The sequence below is a fragment of the Pezoporus flaviventris genome, unplaced genomic scaffold (genome assembly GCF_033815535.1).
Source record: "Pezoporus flaviventris isolate CSIRO_AGI_PZ_B2104156 unplaced genomic scaffold, CSIRO_AGI_Pfla_v1 ptg000002l, whole genome shotgun sequence".
NCBI classification, from domain to species: domain Eukaryota; kingdom Metazoa; phylum Chordata; class Aves; order Psittaciformes; family Psittacidae; genus Pezoporus; species Pezoporus flaviventris.
Window position 1 is genome coordinate 69,218,146 of NW_026892550.1, and position 9,324 is coordinate 69,227,469.

A 9,324-nucleotide genomic window follows, 5' to 3' on the forward strand; every position below is an offset into this window, starting at 1 on the left:
AGGACTATGAAGACATAGATGAACTGTGAAGACACAGATCTACTTAAAATAACCCAATGCAGGAAACACATTAAATTCACAAGGAACTATTCATTATAGAGGGCACAGAAGGGTAAAACTGATGCAGTTCTCTTCCTGAATTTTCAGCTACTATAATTTATTCATCTGTTTTGTGAACTGTAAACTTCTGTCAGATTTTTATCTCTAAATTACTTGATTTTTGATCTTTTCCCACTTCCTGATCAAGACCTATTACCCCAGATATCAGTCTGCTTGAAAAGGTGTGGCTACAGCTCCCCTTAGGTTTGTCAACAAGTTTCCACTATGTGAATATATCTGTTATTGGTCCCTCCAGTTCTACTTCTATTTTGCCCAGACACTGGTCATCAATTTTCCCTCTTAATGGAAGGCTTCAGAAGCAGTTTATTCATGAGCCATAAATCTGAATTTACCCAATATTTATTAGCACAGCAATATACATTCAGACATGGCCCAAATCAGAACTGGAGACAGCAACACCATGGTCCTTGCGATACATGACAGAGTTGGAAAGAGACGTAAAACGAATCATGCAACTTGATCTGCCTTCTCCCTTCTGCTTCAGTTTGTCTTCCCAGTTGGGTTTTTCCCTTCTGGCTCCTATTGCAAGCAAGAGTTCATTACTGAATCCAGTGGGCTCACTGACAGTTTTCAAAATGCAAGAGTCTAATGGGACTGATTTTTAATTTCCTCAGAGACCTTTAAAAACAAATAAATGAACTGCACTGAGCTTTGTTCACATCCCATACATGTTTATCACTGTTCTCTACTGCACTGGAAATGTGCTCTGGAAAGGAGAGAACCTGTGCATGTGTACTTAGGTTACAATTACTGACAATAGACTGCAAATTATTTTATACCACTATACAAATAGGTACATTTTATTAATTTGACTTGCTTAATAATTAAGCAGCTCACAATCCAGACAGTTATATCTTGTTAATTAACTTTTGGGACAACTATGTTAATGCTTGAGAAATTAAATTAAAACCATAAAAACTCTACAGCAGTTCACTGTTCAGATATATGTAGTTTAAATATAAAACCTGAAAAGAAAGCTAAAGCTCTTACTGCTTTTAACTCATCTACCTGACAGATGGGTACTATACTTCTATATCAACAAAAATGATTTAATTTTATAGGCAGAAAACTAGAGAGAGAAGTTATATTGTACCTGTAATTGAGCTGAGTTATAATTAAGATTGAAAACTTCGTTGCCACACTCCTCATGTTTTTTTGTTTTAATGATACAACCACAAAAAGCATTTTCACTTTGAAAGCACTTACATAAATATGCCATCTCCTCAGAAGACCTGTTTTACTTGAATATTCTGAAATACCTTTGCAATTTTAAAGATTAAAATAGGTCCTCTGTGCCTTTAATTGCTGATGCTATCACAAAGTCAGAACATAAGTAGAACAGCTCAATCCTCCTCATCATACCCACAGAGTAATTTACTAAATTAAGTTTTCCATCTCAAAGAATTTAATACAATTAAACCCCTCTCCATTTGCTTTTGAAAAAAATCCAGAAGTTTTTAGAAATCAGAAGCACATTTCTTTGTTAATCAACTGGGATTCCCAAGAAATTGAAGGAAAAAATGGTCTGTTTCAGTAACTGAAATTAAATTAATTTCAAAATATGGTCAATATATCAGCAAGTAGGCAGCTAATGGAGATCACTGAGTGCATCCTCTTGTGCAACAATGGTTCCGAGTAAAGGGGCACAAGCAGATTTCTGTCTTTGCCTGGGTTGCAGCAAGAAAGAGCACAAAGCAAGAAACTTTGCAAGACCAGATTGCCCAGAGACAGAATGGCCAATGGTGGGGAGGCAGTGAGATGGACAGAAAGCCTTGACACTGCCCAAGTTCTCTTCAGCTGTAGCCAAAGTGTGTTATCTGCACTGTTTTAGTTACAAATCTAAAGCACAACACAAAGAGGGTTCACTGCTGCAAAGAAAGTTAACTCCATTCCAGCCATATTGAGCACAACAGTATCTGCTGAATAATAATAAAAAAAGGCTTTCTAGTAATTCAGTGGGCAGTGAATCTGAGCTTGAAAGGGTTATCATCAACATTTATTCATTTTTTTTAAATTTTAATGCGTCAGGATTGCTGTAGACTTTGACTTCAGCTTTGACTGATATCTTGGCAGCCTTTCTCCGTAAGATGAATCTACAATGATCAACACAAGTCTGATATTTTTTTCCTTAGTGAACATAAAGCAAAAAAAAAAAAAAAGAAAAGAAAAGAAAAAAAAACCAAACCCCAGACCAAACCTAGTAGCCTAGATCCCATTTTTATTTTCAAATATATCCTTTGTCAGTGAAATGAAATAAACTATTTTTCCCCAAATGAATCTTTGTTACTGAGGCTGCATGTAATACAGATTCTGGAGTTTACCAAAATCAGTTCAAAGAAATACTATGAAAAAGTGGAAAGATTCTATCAGTGGTGAAGAAAAGCTTTGCATTGCTCACTTCAATGAAATTAACTAAGGATGATGACATGCAAAGAAAAGTTTGGTTTTGTCCTAAAGCTAAAGGCATCAGCACCATTTCCACTCCAAAAGACAGAAAGTGCAAGGCAAATTAGGGCCATGCTCTGAATGGAGACAGGTACCATGAGAACAGAGGGAGTGCAGAGGAGCTTGGGGCTGCTGAAAGAACACTGGGTTATTAAAGAGAAAATTAGGTACAGTTAAATACATGTTAGTAAGACCTTATCCAGGTTTGAAATTATTTTATTGTACCTGAATTAAGTAATCATGTCAGTCAGTAGTCAGCTAGCTACTTATTCTGTCTTCACATGTTTTAAAGCCCTCAGTCTATTTAATGATCAACACAAAAAAACACTCCTACATTTTTGTGTTTAAATAAATTCTATCAGTGAGGACTCTTTGACTGCCCATTGCTTGTTACTGCCTCATTCCTATTCTTACATGGCTTATATGTAAGGTTACATGGCTGAGAGTAAACTGGAGGAAAAGGTAATCTATACAGAAATTCACAAAATCCCCAGACTGTCATCACCTCAAAACCTCTACTTCATAGGAAATGTATCAACATTTGAGAAAAAACTCCAAACAAGCAAAAAAGAAACAGACAGAGGAGGCAAAAAGAGGTTGCTTGCAATTTCTTCAAGTGTATCCATTGCTCTCTGTGTGCAATGATTTTCCTTTTTGAATTTTAGACAGGAGGCATTGAAAAGATTTTATGAACATCAGTCCATTTAAATGCAACCCCAGGGAGGTAGGGAAGCATTGTCTCCACTAGGCAGATGGAGGCCTTTAACAGCCTCTTCCAACCCAAATGATTCTATGATAAAATATGATGCCAAAATACTACAGACTTACAAATAAACCAAAGTACAACACAATGAACAAACATCCAGTTCTCTTCTATAATTTCGTGGAGCATAAGTATCACAGGGACCAAGATACAGAAAAACTACTGCAGAGATGAAGCACAAATGTTGGAGGAGACTTCAGGTGAGACCACAGCATGTAAATAAGGGACCCTTTCTAGGGTTAAAGACCTAAACTATGTGAATGATGGTGTGTCATGTATCTGTAGCCTGATATTATAATACAACTTTTACATGTTGTTGAAACAGAACAGTGACAGGCAAGACACTGTGGAATCTTACACATCTAAATAAACAGGATGTGATGTATTTTTAAATCAGCAGTTAAAAAAAAAAAAAGTCAAAAAGGGACTTTTATTCATTTTGGTTTCGAAAAAAAAGCATCATCAGAGATTTGTAAGAAAAGATAGGTCTGTCTACCACCTACCAGCTTCCATTTCAAAGTGATTAAAATAAATCCCCCTGCCTAAAGAAAAAGCTTAGCACATTTTGTTTGTGTCACATCACTGGGAGAGATATTAATTTATCTTCTTTAAAAAAAGAGAAAAACATAGAATCATAGAATAGTTAGGGTTGGAAAGGACCTTAAGATCATCAACTTCCAACCTCCCTGCCATGGCCAGGGACACTTCACACTAAACCATATCACTCAAGGCCTCATCCAACCTGGCCTTGAACACTGCCAGGGATAGACCATTCACAACCTCCATGGGCAACCCATTCCAGTGCCTCACCACCCTAACAGGAAAGAATTTCCTCCTTATATCCAATCTAAACTTCCCCTGTTTAAGTTTTAACCCATTACCCCTTGTCCTATCACTACAGTCCCTAATGAATAGTCCATCCCCAGCATCCTTATAGGCCCCCTTCAGATACTGGAAGGCTGCTACGAGGTCTCCATGCAACCTTCTCTTCTCCAGGCTGAACAGCCCCAACTTTCTCAGCCTATCTTCATACGGGAGGTGCTCCAGTCCCCTGATCATCCTCGTGGCCCTCCTCTGGACTTGTTCCAGGAGTTCCATGTCCTTTTTATGTTGAGGACACCAGAACTGCACACAATACTCCAGGTGAGGTCTCACAAGAGCAGAGTAAAGGGGCAGGATCACCTCCTTCCACCTGCTGGTCATGCTTCTTTTGATGCAGCCCAAGATACGGTTTACTTTCTGGGCTGCAAGTGCACTGCCAGCTCATGTTCATTTTCTCATCGACCAACACCCCCAAGTCCTTCTCCACAGGGCTGCTCTGAATCTCTTCTCTGCCCAACCTGCAGCTGTGCCTGGGATTGCTCTGACCCAGGCCTAGGACGTTGCACTTGTTATGGTTAAACTTCATGAGGCTGGCATCAGCCCACCTCACAAGCTGCTCAAGGTCCCTCTGGATGGCATTCCTTCCCTCCAGCGTATCAACCAAACCACACAGCTTGATGTCATTGGCAAACTTGCTGAGGGCGCACTCAATCCCACTGTCCCTGTCACCGATAAAGATATTGAACAAGACCGGTCCCAACACCAATCCCCAAGGGACACCACTTATTACTGGTCTTCAACTGGACATTGAGCCATTGACCACAACTCTTTGCATGTGGCCGTCCAGCCAGTTCTTTATCCACTGAGTGGTCCACCTATCAAATTGATGTCTCTCCAATTTAGAGACAAGAATGTCGTGTGGGAAAGGGTCGAATGCTTTACGTAAGTCCAGGTAGATGACATCAGCTGCTCTACCCCTGTCCATCAGTTCTGTAGCCCCATAATAGAAGGCCACCAAATTGATCAGGCAGGATTTCCCGTTAGTGAAGCCATTCTTCACTAAAAATCATCTAACCATCTAATCATCTCACCATGATGATTTCTTCCAAGTACCTCAACTAGCAAGGACTGGAACTTAAACTGGAATCCATGAGTGTGAAAGGGAATAATTTACTTCAAGTTGGCATCTGTAAAAGCACATCTGGAGGAAGAAAGGGTCATTCCCATTGTGGGAGGAAGTTATATAGAGTTTTATGCTCACTGTTCTCTTTCAAATACTGCAGGGAAGTTATTTCTGCCAAAGCATGCAGTATTCCAAGTGTTGGTAAAGCAGCCCTTTGCACTGACTGTGCAACAAGGGAATATACTTTCATGGGTGGAAGAGTCAGCTATGGACTAGAAATATATCTTACAGTCATACAGTCATACATGTAAAATAATAAAACATAATTAAAACTGTTATTTGCATTTTCAATGTCTATTAATTTTACCTTTTCATCAATGGTTTGAATCTTGTCAAAAGAGAGGGAATATCTCATGCTAAGTGTAGCAAAATTCTTGTTTATAAAGTCTCATGGTTTCTAGGAAAGCCTCAGTTTCCCTTGCATTTCCTGGAACCTGGGTTCTGAACATATAAGCACTGGAGCAATAAAAACTCTACAATAAATATCTAGCTATATATTCTACTTGACAAGAAAAATCTTCATCAAGAAGATTTGAACTGCAAAGAGCAACAAAACATTTCTAGAAGCTTCTGGCCTTTTCATATCAATCTATATTGTGAACCCTTAGCAGGGACTAGCTTAAGAAACTCTATACTTAGGGATGTTTGGGGTTAAAGATGGTAGGTCTAATGATTACATTTGATCTTGAGACTGAACAGCTTATGGCAGTAATGGCTTACAGATTCCTAACTAATTGTTAATGGTGTAGGCTATTCCAGGTAGACAAAATTTCTGACTTGCTTAATGAATGGCCAAGATTTAACTGACTGGCAGTTTAACATCTCTTATTTCCTTCAGAAAAGGAAGGAAAAGAAAGAAAAGGAAAAGAAGTAATGTTTTGGTTTGTAATATGTAAAGCTGGCACAAAGCTGTCAGATATTTCATTTCAACTAATCCTCCCTAGGAAGTGGAACATTATGTGAGCTGTGAGTTCCCCGAGAGTTTATTGATCTCACGCTGACCAAATAAACAAGTGACATCAACCCTGTAGGCTTGCTGCTAGAAAGCAAAATGGCAGCTTCCAGTATCCAGATGCAGGTAGGTTGGCTTGTTTTTTCAAATTGAATGAACACAAGATGGCAAAAGTGCCTCTTACTTTAGTCAGTAGCAAGCCCAACACAATTTCATGGACGAGCTGCTCATAAATGTAAATTTTTGTAAAATGAGTGCGGGTCACTTGGTGATGAAGTAGCCCAAGCCATGTGTTTTAACTGCTGCTGACAACATGCTGCTTAATTGACTAGAGCTAAACCAGCATGATGTACTTGCATATGAATACGTGGAAGAAACAGCTTCCTGAATATTTAAATGGACAACGTCAAGACAGTCACAAATACTGTATTAGCGTGACAAATACAGTTTGCTATCTGGAATAACAGAAGAAACCTCTCACTGCTGAATACAATATTTTCTGAAGCCTATTAGTATTTATTTAGTGTCTCTTGTCTGTCCTCATTCTCAAAAATGCTGCTAATTTATCAGCAAGAGGTCTATGCAGCCTAGATACTCACTAAGCCAGATCAGCGCAGAGCCACTCTTATACATCATGGAACTTATTAGCCATGTACATTTCTTTCCCTCGGTTTCAAATGAGCTGGACCGATTTGCTACACAGCACACAGGCGGGAGTGAAAGGCATATAGGACAGTGTTTTGCCAAATGCATGTAGTTCAATTACAGTAAGTAGGACAGTATACAGTGGATAACTAATTGCTTGGAGAACGTGCCTTCAGAAACTGTCCTCCCAATGCATGAGTGAAGCATAAGCAGATGGACAATACAATACATACATAAGAATTTTAAGTGTTAACACCACACTTCCATTTTGGATGGATGTATTTCTTTGAAAGGAGCCAAGTCCAAAACCTTCAGACTCTACTACATGCTCGAAACAGATCGAAGAAATTTTGTCAGCTCTCTCTTGCTCACTTAAAGTTGCTTTGAAGAGCAGTCTGTGTCATAACTGTTGAAAGACCTCTCTCTCTGTGGACACAACTGCAGAACTGTACTGTACTCTGCTGTCTCAATACTGACACAATTTCCAACAATAAACATAATTCCAACTTGCAATAAGACATAACTTATGAGTGTGTTGCACTAAGACAGAATTAAACTTATTTTCCCGTGCTAATGGCCACATCTTGACAGATCAAGAAACAGACACCAGAGTTAATTCTATTTCTAATGCAAACTGTTAAGAGGCATAGGAGGTACTTCTTGTTTTTCCCTACAAAGGAGAAAAAGGATGGGATTCTAGTAATTTGTAAGGTACACATGTTTTTGTAAGGTTGAGCATATGCAATAATAAAAAAAAAGGTATGCTATGATGGAATATGCATGTCCTGTGAGGCATGCAAGGCCCTGGTCTGCTTTTCACACACTGAGAATGTAGAGAAGGGTTCAGCATCTCCCTGATGATCCATAATGTGATTAGAGTCTGAGCGATTTACCTACCCTGCAGGGTGGGAAACTTTGAAAAGAAATATATATTATTGAAGGACGTTTATTCGCTAGGGCCCAAATTTCTCTAGTAGACAGATAATGGCACAGGGTGGTGTAACCAGAAAATGTAATTCTGAGTCTATCCAAGTGAAAATGAAAGTAATGTGTTATTCTTTTGGTACAGACTAGAAATAAATAAAAGCAAACCGATTTTATTGTTGTAGGCTCAATGTCATGCTTAGAAATGTTTTTACTCTTGGCAGACAGGAAGGCCAAGGTTAGGTGGTCTGAATATCACCAATGCTTCCATGAAGCTGGCAGGAAGGGCTATCTAGATTACTTAATGATGTGTGCTTTGTACTTAATGAGCCATTCCTCTATTTTTTATATTCAATATAGGGGAAAAGAATTTACTTTGAGAAGTGCATTTGTCACAAGGGGATGAGTGGTTTTGATGTATGCATACATACATACAGTCTAAACCACCTTTTTTCTCTGTTACCAAGCACAGTATTAATAAGAAACAGAACATTATGTTCATGTATTAAACATTTTCCATAAGATATGCTGTCTTTGAAGTTACACAAAGGTAATTTGTGAAATAATTAATGAACTTTGTCTTAGGTGTTCTAAAAAATGCATAAGTAATGTAAGGTATTACAGATTTCTTCATTATGGTAGCTAAATTGCATTTACTGAGAAGAAAAACAGAATATCCTAGTAATACTGAATTACAATTCTCAGGTGACTGATTCTTAATGAAATATTGTAGAATTTGCGCTACCTGAATTTGATAACACCTATTACTGCTTTATCCACAAGCACAATTAAATATATAGCAAGCACATATATGTTTTTGTAATATATGCAATTTTATATATACATGTCCCCCCCAGTATATTACAACACACTATATATATGTCTATTTTCCCCTACTACTAACTACTGCTAACATCTTTTTTTCAGAGTGCTGTTTCTACTGTGAAAGAGCTATTAAGAAAACCCAACAAAAAATTATACTGAACCTCATGGCAGAATACATACTAATTTTCAAAACCAAAAGGTTTTAAGATCATCAGACTGCTGAAGTTCTTCCCATAAGACCTTTTCTGCTATTCTTACAAACTGAATATCACAAAATTGCTGACACCTTTGCAGGAAGAGACCAGAATTCGTCTTGAGGAACGAGTTTGTTGGCCACCACCAACCAATGCAAAAGAGTCCCAAAGGGGAGGAGATCAACCTGGCTCAAACCCATGTGACATCGGCCTGCCATTCCCTAGGCAAAACAAAGTTTCAGCTCATTACAGTTGATGTCCACACACATAAAAATGCATGTGCACACACACTTTGAAGTTCTGCTTGTTTCATATACTGTATTATTGTGACAGACTAAAACACTTCCCCTTTTAAAGATAATAAAGCCAACCTATTTATAAGGCTAAGCACCCTAAAGATGCAAAGATTTGCCTTCAGTAAAAGTACCATTGATAGACAACTTTACATGAG